At 48.8% G+C, this 17247-nt stretch overlaps 12 non-coding genes across 12 annotated transcripts; all 12 read left to right on the top strand.

Annotated features, from left to right (window-relative positions):
• The first annotated feature begins 2953 nt into the window (after positions 1-2953).
• On the top strand, positions 2954-3035 carry TRNAS-UGA (transfer RNA serine (anticodon UGA)). Its single transcript has one exon. It is a non-coding gene; the product is annotated as a tRNA-Ser (tRNA).
• Positions 3036-3120: 85 nt separating this feature from the next.
• On the top strand, positions 3121-3202 carry TRNAS-UGA (transfer RNA serine (anticodon UGA)). Its single transcript has one exon. It is a non-coding gene; the product is annotated as a tRNA-Ser (tRNA).
• An 85-nt stretch (positions 3203-3287) lies between these two features.
• Positions 3288-3369, top strand: TRNAS-UGA (transfer RNA serine (anticodon UGA)). The gene has a single exon. It is a non-coding gene; the product is annotated as a tRNA-Ser (tRNA).
• Positions 3370-3454: 85 nt separating this feature from the next.
• Positions 3455-3536, top strand: TRNAS-UGA (transfer RNA serine (anticodon UGA)). The gene has a single exon. It is a non-coding gene; the product is annotated as a tRNA-Ser (tRNA).
• Positions 3537-3621: 85 nt separating this feature from the next.
• On the top strand, positions 3622-3703 carry TRNAS-UGA (transfer RNA serine (anticodon UGA)). Its single transcript has one exon. It is a non-coding gene; the product is annotated as a tRNA-Ser (tRNA).
• An 85-nt stretch (positions 3704-3788) lies between these two features.
• TRNAS-UGA (transfer RNA serine (anticodon UGA)) lies at positions 3789-3870 on the top strand. The gene has a single exon. It is a non-coding gene; the product is annotated as a tRNA-Ser (tRNA).
• Positions 3871-4289: 419 nt separating this feature from the next.
• Positions 4290-4371, top strand: TRNAS-UGA (transfer RNA serine (anticodon UGA)). Its single transcript has one exon. It is a non-coding gene; the product is annotated as a tRNA-Ser (tRNA).
• An 85-nt stretch (positions 4372-4456) lies between these two features.
• On the top strand, positions 4457-4538 carry TRNAS-UGA (transfer RNA serine (anticodon UGA)). Its single transcript has one exon. It is a non-coding gene; the product is annotated as a tRNA-Ser (tRNA).
• A 4985-nt stretch (positions 4539-9523) lies between these two features.
• Positions 9524-9605, top strand: TRNAS-UGA (transfer RNA serine (anticodon UGA)). The gene has a single exon. It is a non-coding gene; the product is annotated as a tRNA-Ser (tRNA).
• Positions 9606-9690: 85 nt separating this feature from the next.
• TRNAS-UGA (transfer RNA serine (anticodon UGA)) lies at positions 9691-9772 on the top strand. The gene has a single exon. It is a non-coding gene; the product is annotated as a tRNA-Ser (tRNA).
• Positions 9773-9857: 85 nt separating this feature from the next.
• Positions 9858-9939, top strand: TRNAS-UGA (transfer RNA serine (anticodon UGA)). The gene has a single exon. It is a non-coding gene; the product is annotated as a tRNA-Ser (tRNA).
• A 5050-nt stretch (positions 9940-14989) lies between these two features.
• TRNAS-UGA (transfer RNA serine (anticodon UGA)) lies at positions 14990-15071 on the top strand. Its single transcript has one exon. It is a non-coding gene; the product is annotated as a tRNA-Ser (tRNA).
• Positions 15072-17247: the final 2176 nt, after the last annotated feature.

The following is a 17247-nucleotide window of genomic DNA, read 5'->3' on the forward strand; positions in this document are numbered from 1 at the left end:
ATCCACTGGAAACCAGCTAGAGTTCACGCACTTTCAGCGAGATAGCCATGCTAGATTGGACAGGGTGTATGCCTCGGTTGATCTTGTTTCCCTATGTACTGCATATGAGGTGAAACCTGTGTCTTTCAGCGATCATTGTCTCGTGAGTGCAGTGTTCGGTAGGGCAGGAAAGAAACCACGCTTTAACTGGTACCTATGGAAACTGAATGCCAAACTTCTCGCCGATGAAGAGTTCTTTACGGAAGTTAAGACCGAGTTTGAAGATCGTCTGGCTATGCGACCAGTAAGTTTTGCAGCGGAATGGGACAGCTTCAAAGAGTGGGTCAAATTGAAATCCATAGAAAATAGCTGTAAGGTGCGGCATAAAGAAAAAGAAAAAGAAAAAGAACTGAGTGAACAACTTCAGTTTTTTTTTAGCATGGAAAGTACTGTGCCAGGGCATTTCGCCACCAAAATACGAGAGATAAAAAGTGAGTTGGAAACAATCGACAGTGAAAGATACACAGCGGCTGTTATACGTGCAAGGGCTGAAAAACTTTGGGCTGGAGAAGTGCCGACAAAACGAGCCCTAGCAGACGAAAAAAGATACGTCTGCCAGAAAGAAATAAGGAGTATAAGGTATGCCGGCCATATCACTGACGATGCTAAAGATATTCAGCGTGCGGTAGCAGAGCACTTCGAAGAACTGCTTAGCGCTAAGCTTGAGACTGTAGGCGGCTTTCAAACAGATTTTCTAAGACTGATGCCTGCACTGGATGACGAAAGTAAAGCGCGCCTAGAAACACCGATAACGTTGCAGGAGATAGAATCTGCAATTGATGACCTGACACCTGGGAAAGCACCTGGGCCGGATGGTCTAAGCGCTGCCTTCTTTAAAACTTTTCAGCAGTATGCGGCTCAGTTTATGCTCGATGTAATCACTGAAGCTTATGAACGTAATACTGTTCCATTGTCTTTCGCTACATCGCACATTGTGCTAATACCCAAGACAGATGATCCGGAGAAACGACTGTTGGTGGGGTCATATCGACCGATTATCCTCACCAATGTTGACTACAAGGTGTATATGAAGGTTTTAGCAAAAAGACTGCAAAGCGTAATAAAAAAACTGGTTGGGTCTCATCAAACGTGCGGCATCAAGGGACGATCCATTGCCACGAATATACATGTCGCAAGAACCGTACTAGAATGTGTTGATGCACTCGGTGGTCAGATAGCCATGATGCAGTTAGATTTGGCGAAAGCCTTTGAACGTGTTTCTCACGAAATTCTTTATTCCATTTTGGAGCATTCTAACCTTGGAAAAGTCATAGTGGAGGGTGTTAAAATGGCTTACGCGAACTGCACGACCCGTATTATAGTGAATGGTGAACTGACTGACAGCATCGCAGTACGTTCATCGGTAAGGCAGGACTGCCCGCTCTCACCCCTGCTTTTTGCACTGTATTTAGAGCCACTTTGCTTGGCTATCATTGATAGCGATCGCATTTTAGGGTTCGAGCTGCAATCAGCACACGTGAAAATGCTAGCATATGCTGATGACATAGCAGTGTTTTGTGCAACTAGAAAGAGCATCTGTGAAGTTACGTGTGTCCTCCAAACATTTTGTGATCAAACCGGATGTAAGATCAATTAGGAGAAAAGCTCTGGGTTTTGGCAGGGTGATTTGGACGTGACACCTGATTTCTTCTGTAAGCTGCGATGGTCTGCTATCCCAACGCGATATCTAGTCGTGCCTTTAGATTGTTTTCGAGATCCCAACGTTCACTGGATGGAAGAAATATCCAGAGCGAAAGAAAAAGCGGATGCGTGGCAAGGAAGGCAACTCTCAATGTTTTCGCGCGCTTCTATTTGCAATTTTTTTCTTATTTCGAGGCTGTGGTACCTCATGAATGTGTTGTGTGTCTCACGAACCTCAATTCCGAAAATGCACCGCGTTTTTGCTGTTTTAATTTGGGCATCCACATGGGAAAAAACCGCCCGGACGAATTTGTTTATTTCTGTTAAAAGGGGCGGGCTTGGCCTTGCCCATTTGTTCTTGCGTCAAGTAGTTTCGCGATCTATATTCCTGCGTTATCAAAAAGATACCTTTCTAAGAACTGTGATGCAAGTGCGATTGCAGCTACTCCCTGAATGGATTGTGTCATGTGAAAGCATGCCTGGTACTGTGACTGGCTACCTGCGCGAGGTTGTTTTTTCGTGCAAGTTGCTGGAAGTGCGGTTTTCTTTTGATGACCTTTTCAATGTTCCCTGAAAAAAACTGTATAAAGATCTCATTGACGTGATGCTGCCGGTGCCTTTTTACCGGGCATTACACTGTGGAGGCCCAGGGCAGGACGTTTTGAAAAGAGTCAAGAAGATGCCCGTGAGGCCATCTGCTAAAACGTTCCTTTGCAAACTTCACTCTAATACGCTCCCTGTTAAAACCTGGCTGAATGAAAAAGGTATCTTCGTCCCATGGTATCTTCCATGGGTCCCATGGATGGAAAAAGGTATCTTCGACAACAAATTGCCTTTTGTGCAAAAAACCGGAGACAATTGAACACGTGTTCTTACAGTGTTGGGATGCTGTTTTTCTATGGGACGTCCTCCAAAGGACAATTAAAAAGGAACTTCCCCTAACTCCGTACGGTATCAGATTCCTACCAGTGCAGAACGATGATGCACCTTATGATTTAATTATGCTTCTTGGCCTCCATAGCTTGTGGAAAACACGAATGCAGGTGCGTCACGCAGATATAAATACACGATCTGCGCGAGAAAACTTCATTGAAAGTGCGGCGCATATACGCGAAACTTTCAGGATGCAGCAGGATCCACCACAATGGCAATGTCTATTTGATGAGTTGGTGAACCTGAAAAGATTTTAGCCGCGTACGCGTTAGCTCAAGTGTAGTTGACGTGTTTTATCATGTGTATTTTTGTTTTGTGTTTCACAGCAATAAAAAAAAAAGCAATCGTGGCCGAGTGGTTAAGGCGATGGACTTGAAATCCATTGGGGTCTCTCCGCATAGGTTCGAATCCTGTCGGCTACGTGATATAGATCAAGCACCTATGTATTGCAAAATTTAGGCATTCATGCAAGCACGAGTGCTGGCACATTTTCTACGGCGCTCAACCGCAGTCGTGGCCGAGTGGTTAAGGCGATGGACTTGAAATCCATTGGGGTCTCCCTGCACAGGTTTTAATCCTGTCGGCTGCGTGATATGGGTCAAGCACCTATGTTTTGCAAAATTTAGGTATTCATGCAAGCACGAGTGCTGGCACATTTTCTACAGCGCTCACCCGCCGTCGTGGCCGAGTGGTTAAGGCGATTGACTTGAAATCCATTGGGGTCTCTCCGCATAGGTTCGAATCCTGTCGGCTACGTGATATAGATCAAGCACCTATGTATTGCAAAATTTAGGCATTCATGCAAGCACGAGTGCTGGCACATTTTCTACGGCGCTCAACCGCAGTCGTGGCCGAGTGGTTAAGGCGATGGACTTGAAATCCATTGGGGTCTCCCTGCACAGGTTTGAATCCTGTCGGCTGCGTGATATGGGTCAAGCACCTATGTTTTGCAAAATTTAGGTATTCATGCAAGCACGAGTGCTGGCACATTTTCTACAGCGCTCAACCGCCGTCGTGGCCGAGTGGTTAAGGCGATTGACTTGAAATCCATTGGGGTCTCTCCGCATAGGTTCGAATCCTGTCGGCTACGTGATATAGATCAAGCACCTATGTATTGCAAAATTTAGGCATTCATGCAAGCACGAGTGCTGGCACATTTTCTACGGCGCTCAACCGCAGTCGTGGCCGAGTGGTTAAGGCGATGGACTTGAAATCCATTGGGGTCTCCCTGCACAGGTTTGAATCCTGTCGGCTGCGTGATATGGGTCAAGCACCTATGTTTTGCAAAATTTAGGTATTCATGCAAGCACGAGTGCTGGCACATTTTCTACAGCGCTCAACCGCCGTCGTGGCCGAGTGGTTAAGGCGATTGACTTGAAATCCATTGGGCTCTCTCCGCATAGGTTCGAATCCTGTCGGCTACGTGATATAGATCAAGCACCTATGTTTTGCAAAATTTAGGCATTCATGCAAGCACGAGTGCTGGCACATTTTCTACGGCGCTCAACCGCAGTCGTGGCCGAGTGGTTAAGGCGATTGACTTGAAATCCTTTGGGGTCTCTCCGCATAGGTTCGAATCCTGTCGGCTACGTGATATAGATCAAGCACCTATGTTTTGCAAAATTTAGGCATTCATGCAAGCACGAGTGCTGGCACATTTTCTACGGCGCTCAACCGCAGTCGTGGCCGAGTGGTTAAGGTGATGGACTTGAAATCCATTGGGGTCTCCCTGCACAGGTTCGAATCCTGTCGGCTGCGTGATATGGGTCAAGCACCTATGTTTTGCAAAATTTAGGTATTCATGCAAGCACGAGTGCTGGCACATTTTCTACAGCGCTCAACCGCCGTCGTGGCCGAGTGGTTAAGGCGATGGACTTGAAATCCATTGGGGTCTCCCCGCACAGGTTCGAATCCTGTCGGCTACTTGATATAGATCAAGCACCTATGTTTTGCAAAATTTAGGCATTCATGCAAGCACGAGTGCTGGCACATTTTCTACGGCGCTCAACCGCAGTGGTGGCCGAGTCATTCTACTTCCGGCCACCGTAGTGAACGGTCGCAGAATCATGTGCTCCAGCGGAGCGGCGATAGCGGCCCTTTCCAGCCGCGGAAACAGGATCGACGACATGGAAGATAGCGAGTATCAGATTATTCTGCCAACTTTGCCTACCGGACGCGTTGTTTTTAACACGCTTTTTTTGCACGGTGATGTGCGAGTCAGGCCATACAGGGTCGAGGATTTCCGCGACGCCCTTGCCAACGCTGGTGCGCTCCCCGACGTTGTAGCGTTGGGGGCGTATCAGATCAACCATGTTTGGGCGGTCACGTTTAGCAGCACAGAAGCAACGAAGAAATTGGCGGCTTTCAAGGAACTCGATGTTAAGGGACGCCGTTGCCTTATTATCGATCCCGAAGACCAACAGGTCAAGCTGCGACTTCACTGGATGTTGCACGGTGTGGCAGACGACGACATCCGGACGGCTTTTGCTGCTTTTGGGAATGTGACCGAGGTGACCCGGGAGAGGTGGAGAGTTCAAGGCGTCAAGGAGAAGGGGTCCACCACGAGGACTGTGCTCCTGAAATTGAAACCCGGCATTAAGGTCGACGACTTACCTCACCAGCGGCGAGTAGCCGGAGAGCTAGCCCTTGTCGTGGTGCCTGGGCGCGCGATGCAGTGCCTGCGCTGCCGCGGTACCGGTCATGTTCGACGAGAATGTAAGGTACCGCGTTGTCCAAAGTGTAGACGCTACGGACATGACGAGGCTGTCTGTGTGCTTTCGTAAGCTTCGGCCGCGGGACATGGAACTACGGAACGGTCGGCGGAGCTCACCATGGACGTAGTCGAGGCGGAGGAGGCGGCGAAAGGTTCCGGAGAAGTGAGAACGCAGACACGGGAGACAGATTCGTAGGTGGACTCGGCAGAAAATAGCAATGCTGCGAGAGAGGTGGGGAGAGCAGACTCGAAACCTGAGCTCCCTAGCAATGAGGAAGGCACGTCACTGGAGCCGGCGAACGGTATGGAACAGGATTATGCGGAGGAGCACTCGGACACCAGCGGTGTTCGTAAGCCAGGCGTCCCAGCCCCAGCCAAGCGATCCCACACGCACCCCGAACCCGAAGGTAACCCGGGTTCGCCAGCCCCCAGCGTCAGCCCCCAGCGTCGACGAGCAACCAGCAAAAACGGGGCAATCCCGGCGGTCCACGCTACGTCCGAGGCCAAACATTTCATCAGAGAGACGGGCAGCGGATAAAGTGCCCCCGCTGCCGGGTCTGCCACTCCCACCGGACGGGGATGGATCCAACGACGGCGTCTAGCAACGCGCTAGACGGGAAAGGTAAGCACCATGCTTTCGGTCTCTTCACCCTTGATGAAAATGGCGCCTGAAACCACCTTAAGAGTAGCCACGTTAAATGTCAGAGGATTGGCAGGCAAAAAGAAGCAGAGCCAGGTGCACCGGCTCTTAACTGACCACGATATTGACGTGCTTGCCGTGCAAGAAACTAAGGTTGATGGGGATGAAGAGACCGGGAGCATGGTGCGACGTTTCACGGCTAGATTTTACGCCATTGTTAGCCACGCAGTTGGGACATCGGCCGAGTGTGTATTGTTTGTCAAAAAGCTGCCTGGTCTGGTTGTAAAGGGCTACTCCTCATGCTCTTCTGGACGGTGGGTTGTGGCTGATTGTGGATACAGCAGTGTTGAGTGGCGCATTATTTGTGTGTACGCTCCTAACTGTGTGGAGGAAAGAACAGTGTTTTTCGAGAATCTTATGCAGCAGTTAAGTACGGAAAGGCAGGTAGTATTGCTGGGCGATTTTAACTGTGTGCTGAAGGCTCGAGACAAAACCAGCACACGCGGATTCGGAGACAAGAGCACGGAAATGTTATGCCAGTTAACAAGCGAATGGGATATGGAGGATGTGGCTGATTGCTTGGAATGGCCGCGTGCCGTTCAGTACACGCACTTCCAAGGTTCTAGCCACGCGCGTCTGGACAGAATTTACGCGTCGCTGGATTTGATTCATTCATGCAATGAATACCGAGTTGTGCCTATGACATTCACGGATCACTGTTTGGTGCAATGCTTATTCGGCACCAAAAAACGAAGCAATACATTTAGCTGGGAGTTATGGAAATTGAACAATAAATTGCTTAATGATGATGCCTTTAGACGCGTGGTATTGAATGAATTGATTAAAGTGAGGCCAGGGACTTTGCTTGAAATCTGGAAATAGTGGGAGTTGTGCAAGGAACAGATTAAAATTAAAGCCATTGACAGATCAAGTTGCCTGGTGTACGAGAAGAAAATTACAGAAACCCAGCTTAAGGCTTTGCTTGCAAAACTACACGAACAGGAATGTAAGGCACCCGGCAGATGGATAGAGGATATTCGAAAAATAAAAGAACAGATTAACTTGATAGAAGAAGACAGATACCAAGGAGCGTTAGTGCGTGCAAGAGCGGAAAAATTGGCCATGGATGAGACGCCGACAAAAAGATCGTTGGGAATAGAAAAAGCAAATGCAAGGCGAAATCACGTGGCAGAGGTAGATTGGGCAGGACGCACAGAAACCGATAACGAAGGAATCGCAAAAGCTTTCCGGGAGTATTATGAAGATCTATTTTCGTCCCGAGAGGTTTATTTGGACCGTTTTAAAGAATCCTTTCTTGACGCGATGCCAAAAATTGACGAGGAACAAAAAGAAAGACTGGAGCGGCCAATAAGCGAAAAAGAAGTGCAGCAGGCAATAGAAAATTTAAACCCAGGGAAATCACCCGGGCCTGATGGCCTGAGTGCGGCTTTTTATAAAGCGTTCAAGGAACAGCTATCTCCTTTGTTGTGTGCCTTATTTAATGAAGCGTATGAACTGAAGGCACTGCCTGCGTCTTTCGGATCGTCGCACACAGTACTTATTCCGAAAACTGACCAACCAGATAAGCTTAGGCAGTTGTCGTCTTACAGGCCCATTGCTCTGACAAACGTTGATTACAAGATTTATATGAAAGTGCTTGCTGGCAGACTACAAACGGTTATATGCGAACTAGTGGGCCCTCACCAAACGTGCGGTATCAAAGGGCGATCTATCTTTCAGAACATTCACAAAGCGCGGAGTGTGCTCGAATGCTGCGATGCAACTCATGCATGTGTTGCGTTACTGCAGTTGGACTTGGAGAAAGCTTTTGATTGTGTGGCACATACTATTCTGTTCAGTATATTAGACTATGTTAATGTCGGCTCTGTTATTCGAGAGGGAGTGGCCTTGGCGTACCGTAAATGCACTACGAGATTAATTGTCAATAAGTCACTGGGGGCCCCCATCAACGTACGACGTTCGGTGCGCCAAGGTTGCCCCCTCAGCCCTCTTTTGTTCGGCATTTATATTGAAACATTGTGTTTAAGCATCCTACAAAACAATGACATTGATGGCTTTCGACTGCAGGAGTCAGAAGTCAAACTGCTGGCTTACGCAGATCACGTTGCGGTTTTTTGTGTGAATAAAGAGAGTATAAAGAGGACAGTGGAAGTGGTAAAACATATTAGCAAAGTCACAGGGAGTCAAGTTAACTGGGGTAAGTGCTTGGGATTTTGGCACGGTGAATGGCAGCTGACCCCCGACACTTTCGCTAATGTGTCGTGGGTTACAACGCCTGCAAAGTACTTGGGTGTGCCCTTGAAATTTTACAAGGAAAGCGAGCCATACTGGCTAGAGAAGGTCAAGGAAACCCGTGAAAAAGCGGAGAAATGGAAAAGCGCTCAATTATCAATATTTGCAAGAGCCGCAGTTTGCAACCTGTTTTTAATTAGTAAGCTATGGTAAGTAATGCAAGTGTTGCATTGCTCCCGTGTAAATGTGCAAAAATTGCATCGAGTTTTTGCGGTGTTTGTTTGGGACTCGAGTTGGGAGAGGTGCAGTCGGACAAATTTGTTCCGGCAGGTGAAGCATGGGGGGCTTGGTCTGTGTCATTTGTTTGTGCGACAGATTGTCAACCGGTTTATGTTTTTTAGGGATGCCAGCGATCCATTCCTGCGCACAGTGTGTCAACAAAGACTTGGTCGAGCGTTGCCTGGTTTCGTAGTTTATACTCAATGTATGCCTGGTTCTCTGTTTGGATTCTTTAGTGAAATTGTTTTGAGCGTGAAATTCTTAAGTGCACGTTTTTCGAAAGAGTATTTAAGTAATGTTAACAGGAGAACATTATACAAGGATGTGTGTGAAGTGGTGTTCCCGGTGCCCTTGTACCGAGCTTTATACTATGGAGGCACAGGAAGTAATGTATTAAAACGCGTAAAGAAAATGCAAGTTGCTCCGGGAGCTAAAACGTTTTTCTTTATGCTACATACCGGTACTTTGAGTGTAAAATCATTTATGGAGGAGAAGGGTATGTTCCTACCGTGGGGGGCCCAATGTCTCATCTGCAAACAGCCAGAGACAATAGATCACGTGTTTTTGCATTGCTGGGAGGGGGTATATTTGTGGGATGTTCTGCAAAGGACAATAAAAAAACAGTTGCCACTTGATTCCCATGGCATTAGGTATTTGCCATGGGATAACCCCGATGATATGCCGTTAGACCAGGTTATGTTAATGTGCCTCCACAGTATATGGCGCGCACGAATGGCTGGTTATCACTGCGATCCAGATGCACGGCCAGCCCGCATGTATTTCCGTGAAAGTGTGCAGGGATGGCTCGACGTGCTTAAATTGCAACCATGTGCTCCCGAGTGGCTGTCAAAGCTGGAACCTTTGACGGTGCTCAAGGAATTTTAACATGACAATGCCTGCCCCTCAGTGGATGTTAGGCAACGCTAGCTACCTTTGTGTACATATATTATTCCTTTTTTTTCCTGTTGTTTTGAGTTCCAGTGCTGTGTATTTGTGTCAAAGCCAGGCAATAAAGAAAAAAAAAAGCAGTCGTGGCCGAGTGGTTAAGGCGATGGACTTGAAATCCATTGGGGTCTCCCCGCACAGGTTCGAATCCTGTCGGCTACGTGATATAGATCGAGCACCTATGTTTTGCAAAATTTAGGCATTCATGCAAGCACGAGTGCTGGCACATTTTCTACGGCGCTCAACCGCAGTCCTGGCCGAGTGGTTAAGGCGATGGACTTGAAATCCATTGAGGTCTCCCCGCACAGGTTCGAATCCTGTCGGCTACGTGATATAGATCAAGCACCTATGTTTTGCAAAATTTAGGCATTCATGCAAGCACGAGTGCTGGCACATTTTCTACAGCGCTCAACCGCAGTCGTGGCCGAGTGGTTAAGGCGATGGACTTGAAATCCATTGCGGTCTCCCCGCACAGGTTCGAATCCTGTCGGCTGCGTGATATGGGTCAAGCACCTATGTTTTGCAAAATTTAGGCATTCATGCAAGCACGAGTGCTGGCACATTTTCTACAGCGCGCAACCGCAGTCGTGGCCGAACATTCTGCTTCCGGCCACGCCAGTGAACGGACGCAGGATGCAGGGCTCCTCAGGAGCGGCTTCAGCGGCCATGTCAGGCCGCGGTAACAGGACTGCTGAACAGGACAACACTTACCAGGTCGGTTTGTTTTGAATACCGTTTTTTTGCACGCCGATATCAGGGCCCGCCCGTACCGGGTGGAAGATTTCCGGGATGCTTTAGCACAACACTCGCTAATCCCCGATGTTATCGCTATGGGGGCGTATCGGATGAGCCACGTCTGGGCCGTCACTCTCAAGGGTACTGAAGCCGTCAACAAGATTGTCAGTGTAGGTGAGCTGTCTGTAAAAAACGGTCGCTGTTTGGTGATTGACCCGGCGAACCAGGACGTGCGACTCAAGCTTCACTGGCTACTACACAACGTGCCAGATGAAGATGTTCGTGCTGCATTTGCGCCTTACGGAAAGGTGTCGGAAGTTTCCCGGGAGCGTTGGCGTGTTAAAGGTATGCTAGAAAAGGGCTCTACAACTAGACTCGTAACGCTGAAGCTGAAAGCTGGCATGAAGCTCGACGACCTGCCGCATCAGTTGAATGTTAGCGGTGAGCTCGCGCTCGTCATTGTGCCAGGCAGACCCCCGTTGTGCCTACGCTGCCGGGGTACGGGTCACATCCGCAAAGAGTGCCGGGTTCCTCGCTGCGGAACCTGTCGACGGTTCGGGCATGAAGACAGCCAGTGTGCACGAACCTACGCTAGCATTGCCGGACCTGGGACCAGCGAAGACTCGTCCGAGTAATTATGGATGAGGCGGATGCGGAGGAGGCTGCTGACATTAGAGGCCAGTCAACGAAACAGGACGCGCCTTCCATGACGGTTTTAACAAATAATAAGGTGACGGTCTCAAATGAAAAGAATGAACCTCGGCATGTCTTGAACGAACCATCCCAGGACCATGAAAGCGCATCAAAGGAAGTGTCAGAAGACGTAGCCAAATTTTCCGACGCTGAGGACCATCTCAGTACTGAGCCTTCCTTTACTGATGCCATGGAGGTTGGGCCGGAGACAGCAGCCTTAATTGCCGCGAAACGTCCGCATGAGGAAAGCGTGGAGGAGACTCAGCTGCCAGGCGGTGTTTGTGGTGAGCCGCCGCCGAAAACTTCTGGCATCCGAAGAGCCACGTTAAGACCGAAGCCGAACTTCTCGGCCGACACGCGGCAGGCGGGGAAACCGCCTCCGTAGTTTTTGTGGTGCCCTGAACGATTTGTGGGTCGGCTGCCTACCGACCAGCGTCAGGAACCTTCTGCAACCAAGTGGTGCGTGGGTGAGCAAAAATGAAACAATGTGCTTGGACTTCGTTTGAATGCATCCCGACATTCTGCTGGGAGGACATTACATGCATACATACGCCGCTGTTCGTCAGAAGCAGAAGCCATGCAACCATGAAGGTAGGCACCATGCGGGTACGGGCGTCTCTCTCTAATACATGACTTTCAAGCTTAATTCGCCGTTACATGTAGCTACTTTGAATGTCAGAGGACTGGGAGCGAGAAGGCGACAATGCCAACTCAGTCGCCTCCTTTTGGATAATGATATAGATATAGCAGCTGTGCAAGAGTCAAAGATTGAGAGCCAAGAAAGCACTGACCGTATGGTGGCTTCTTTTCAAACAAACTTTTATGTGTGTGTATGCCATTCTGTTGGTGTATCGGGTGGATGCCTTTTATTTATACGCAACACGCTGGGAGTAAGCGTAGAGTCCGTTTTTGCCTGTCCAAGCGGTCGGCTTTTGGTTACCGATTTTACCTACTCTAATTTATGCTGGCGTGTTGTGTGTGTGTATGCTCCCAATTCAGGATGTGAGCGTGAATTGTTTTTTGAGTCTATTGAGGTGTGGCTGAAGACTGACAAAATCTTGCTTGTATTTGGTGACTACAACTGTGTGTGCGCAGCTGTGGACCGAGCGGCGAAGTGTAAACCTCGAAGAGACAGAAGCTCCGAGCTGTTGAATGCACTTGTGCATGAGTATGGCCTTGAGGATGTTGGTAGTGTGTTCTCCACTGGAAACCAGCCAGAGTTCACGCACTTTCAGCGTGACAGCCATGCTAGATTGGACAGGGTGTATGCCTCGGTAGATCTTGTTTCCCTATGTACTGCATATGAGGTCAAACCTGTGTCTTTCAGCGATCATTGTCTCGTGAGTGCAGTGTTTGGTCGCAAAGGAAAGAAATCGCGCTTTAACTGGCACCTATGGAAAATGAATGCCAAACTTCTTGCCGATGAAGAGTTCCTTACGGAAGTTAAGACCGAGTTTGAAAATCGTCTTGCTATGCGACCAGTAAGTTTTGCAGAGGAATGGGACAGCTTCAAAGAGTGGGTCAAATTGAAATCCATAGAAAAGAGCAGTAAGGTGCGGCATAAAGAGAAAGAAAAAGAAAAAGAACTGAATGAACAACTCCAGTTTTTTTTGAGCATGGAAAGTTCAGTGCCAGGGCATTTCGCCAGTAAAATACGAGAGATAAAAAGTGAGTTGGAAACAATCGACAGCGAAAGATACACAGCGGCTGTCATACGTGCAAGGGCTGAAAAACTTTGGGCTGGAGAAGTTCCGACAAAACGAGCGCTAGCAGACGAGAAAAGATACGCCTGCCAGAAAGAAATAAGGAGTATAAGGTATGCCGGCCATATCACAGAAGATGCTAAAGATATTCAGCGTGCGGTAGCAGAGCACTTCGAAGAACTGCTTAGCGCTAAGCCTCAGACTGTAGGCGGCTTTCAAACAGATTTTCTGAGACTGATGCCTGCACTGGATGACGAAAGTAAAGCGCGCCTAGAAACACCGATAACGTTGCAGGAGATAGTATCTGCAATAGATGACCTGACAACTGGGAAGGCCCCTGGGCCGGATGGCCTAAGCGCTGCCTTCTTTAAAACGTTTCAGCAGTATGCGGCTCAGTTTTTGCTCTGTGTAATCACTGAAGCTTATGAACGTAATACTGTCCCATTGTCTTTCTCTACATCGCACATTGTTCTAATACCCAAGACAGATGATCCGGAGAAACGTCTGTTGGTGGGGTCATATCGACCGATTAGCCTCACCAATGTTGACTACAAGGTGTACATGAAGGTTTTAGCAAAACGACTGCAAAGCGTAATAAAGAAATTGGTTGGGTCTCATCAAACGTGCGGCATCAAGGGTCGATCCATTGCCACGAATATACATGTCGCAAGAACCGTACTAGAATGTGTTGATGCACTCGGTGGTCAGATAGCCATGATGCAGTTAGATTTGGCGAAAGCCTTTGACCGTGTTTCTCACGAAATTCTGTTTTCCATTTTGGAACATTCTAACCTTGGTGACGTCATAGTGGAGGGTGTTAAAATGGCGTATGCGAACTGCACGACCCGTATTATAGTGAATGGTGAACTGACTGACAGCATCGCAGTACGTTCATCGGTAAGGCAGGGCTGCCCACTCTCACCCCTGCTGTTTGCACTGTATTTAGAGCCACTTTGCTTGGCTATCATTGATAGCGATCGCATTTTAGGGTTCAAGCTGCAATCAGCACACGTGAAAATGCTAGCATATGCCGATGACATAGCAGTGTTTTGTGCAACTAGAAAGAGCATTTGTGAAGCCACGAGTGTCGTCCAAACATTTTGTGATCAAACGGGATGTAAGATCAATTGGGAGAAAAGCTCTGGGTTTTGGCACGGTGATTTGGACGTGACACCTGATTTCTTCTGTAAGCTGCGATGGTCTGCTCTCCCAACACGATATCTAGGCGTGCCTTTAGAATGTTATCAAGATCCCAACGTGCACTGGATGGAAGAAACATCCAGAGCGAAAGAAAAAGCGGATGCCTGGCAAGGAAGGCAACTCTCAATATTTTCGCGCGCTTCTATTTGCAATGTTTTTCTTATTTCGAGGCTGTGGTACCTCATGAATGTGTTGTGTGTATCACGAACCTCAATTCAGAAAATGCACCGCGTTTTTGCTGTTTTTATTTGGGCATCCACATGGGAAAAAACCGCCCGGACGAATTTGTTTATTTCTGTTAAAAGGGGCCGGCTTGGCCTTGCACATCTGTTCTTGCGTCAGGTGGTTTCGCGATTTATATTCCTCCGTGATCAAAAAGATACCTTTTTAAGAACCGTGATGCAAGTGCGATTACAGAGGCTGCTCCCTGAATGGATTGTGTCATGTGAAAACATGCCTGGTACTGTGACTGGCTACCTGCGCGAGGTTGTTTTTTCGTGCAAGTTGCTTGAAGTGCGGTTTTCTTTTGATTACCTTTACAACATTCCTAGAAAAAAACTGTATAAAGATCTCATTGACGTGATGCTGCCGGTGCCTTTTTATCGGGCATTACACTGTGGAGGCCCAGGGCAGGACGTTTTGAAAAGAGTTAAGAAGATGCCCGTGAGGCCATCAGCTAAAACATTCCTTTTCAAACTTCACTCTAATACGCTCCCTGTTAAAACCTGGCTGAATGAAAAAGGTATCTTCGTCCCATGGACAACAAATTGCCTGTTGTGCAAAAAACCGGAAACAATTGAACACGTTTTCTTACAGTGTTGGGATGCTGTCTTTCTATGGGACGTCCTCCAAAGGACAATTAAAAAGGAGCTTCCATTAACTCCTTACGGTATAAGATTTCTACCAGTGCAGAACGATGATGCACCTTATGATTTAATTATGCTTCTTGGCCTCCATAGTTTGTGGAAAACACGAATGCAGGTGCGTCATGCAGATATAGATACACGATCTTCGCGTGAAAACTTTATTGAAAGTGCTGTTTATATACGTGAAACTTTCATGAGGCAGCAGGATCCGCCACAATGGCATTGTCTCTTTGATGAGTTAGTGAACTTGAAAAGATTTTAGCCACTTACGCGTTAGCTCAAGTGTAGTTGACCTTTTTTATCATGTGTATTTTTGTTTTGTGTTTCACGGCAATAAAGAAAAAAAAAAGCAGTCGTGGCCGAGTGGTTAAGGCGATGGACTTGAAATCCATTGGGGTCTCCCCGCACAGTTTCGAATCCTGTCGGCTGCGTGATTTGGGTCAAGCACCTATGTTTTGCAAAATTTAGGCATTCATGCAAGCACGAGTGCTGGCACATTTTCTACAGCGTTCAACCGCAGTCGTGGCCGAGCATTCTACTTCCGGACACCGTAGTGAACGGTCGCAGAATCATGTGCTCCAGCGGAGCGGCGATAGCGGCCCTTTCCAGCCGCGGAAACAGGATCGACGACATGGAAGATAGCGAGTATCAGATTATTCTGCCAACTTTGCCTACCGGACGCGTTGTTTTTAACACGCTTTTTTTGCACGGTGATGTGCGAGTCAGGCCATACAGGGTCGAGGATTTCCGCGACGCCCTTGCCAACGCTGGTGCGCTCCCCGACGTTGTGGCGTTGGGGGCGTATCAGATCAACCATATTTGGGCGGTCACGTTTAGCAGCACAGAAGCAACGAAGAAATTGGCAGCTTTCAAGGAACTCGATGTTAAGGGACGCCGTTGCCTTATTATCGATCCCGAAGACCAACAGGTGAAGCTGCGACTTCACTGGATGTTGCACGGTGTGGCAGACGACGACATCCGGACGGCTTTTACTGCTTTTGGGAAGGTGACCGAGGTGACCCGGGAGAGGTGGATAGTTCAAGGCGTCAGGGAGAAGGGGTCCACCACGAGGACTGTGCTCCTGAAATTGAAACCCGGCATTAAGGTCGATGACTTACCTCACCAGCGGCGAGTGGCCGGAGAGCTGGCCCTTGTCGTGGTGCCTGGACGAGCGATGCAGTGCCTGCGCTGCCGCGGTACCGGTCACGTTCGACGAGAATGTAAGGTGCCGCGTTGTCCAAAGTGTAGACGCTACGGTCATGACGAGGCTGCCTGTGTGCTTTCGTACGCTTCGGCCGCGGGACATGGAACTGCGGAACGGTCGGCGGAGCTCACCATGGACGTGGTCGAGGCGGAGGAGGCGGCGAAGGGTGCCGGAGAGGTCCGAACGCAGACACGGAAGACGGATTCGTCGGTGGACGCGGCAGAAAGCGGCAATGCTGCGAGGGATGTGGGGAGAGCGGACTCTGCACCTGAGCTCCCTAGCAATGAGGAAGGCACGTCACCTGAGCCGGGAAACGGTATGGAACAGGATAATGGGGAGGAGCAGTCGGACACCAGTGGTGTTCGTAAGCCAGGCGTCCCAGCCCCAGCCAAGCGATCCCACACACAGTCCGAACCCGAAGGTAACCAGGCGTCAGCCCCCAGCGTCGACGAGCCACCAGCAAAAACAGGGCAATCCCGGCGGTCCACGCTACGTCCGCGGCCAAACATTTCATCAGAGAGACGGGCAGCGGATAAATTGCCCCCGCTGCCGGGTCAGCCGCTCGCACCGGGCGGGGATAGATCCAACGACGGCGTCTAGCAACGCGCTAGACGGGAAAGGTAAGCACCATGCTTTCGGTCTCTTCACCCTTGATGAAAATGGCACCCGAAACCACCTTAAGAGTAGCCACGTTAAATGTCAGGGGATTTGCAGGCAAAAAGAAGCAGAGCCAGGTGCACCGGCTCTTAACTGACCACGATATTGACGTGCTTGCCGTGCAAGAAATTGAGGTTGATGGGGAGGAAGAGACCGGGAGCATGGTGCGACGTTTCACGGCTAGATTTTATGCCATTGTTAGCCACGCAGTTGGGACATCGGCCGGGTGTGTATTGTTCGTCAAAAAGCTGCCTGGTCTGGTTTTAAAGGGCTACTCCTCATGCTCTTCTGGACGGTGTGTAGTGGCTGATTGTGTATACAGCGGTGTTGAGTGGCGCATTATTTGTGTGTACGCTCCTAACTGTGTGGAGGAAAGAACAGTGTTTTTCAAGAATGTTATGCAGCAGTTAAGTACGGAAAGGCAGGAAGTATTGCTGGGCGATTTTAACTGTGTACTGAATGCTCGAGACAAAACCAGCACACGCGGATTCAGAGACAAGAGCACTGAAGTGTTATGCCAGTTAATAAGCGAATGGAATATGGAGGATGTGGCTGATTGCTTGGAAGGGCCGCGTGCCGTTCAGTACACGCACTTCCAAGGTTCTAGCCACGCGCGTCTGGACAGAATTTACGCGTCGCTGGATTTGATTCCTTCATGCAATGAATACCGAGTTGTGCCTATGACATACACGGATCACTGTTTGGTGCAGTGCTTATTCGGCACCAAAAAACGAAGCAATGCATTT

The sequence above is a fragment of the Amblyomma maculatum genome, chromosome 2 (assembly GCF_055883805.1).
Source record: "Amblyomma maculatum isolate TAMU_Amacu chromosome 2, ASM5588380v1, whole genome shotgun sequence".
Taxonomy (NCBI): Eukaryota; Metazoa; Arthropoda; class Arachnida; order Ixodida; family Ixodidae; genus Amblyomma; species Amblyomma maculatum.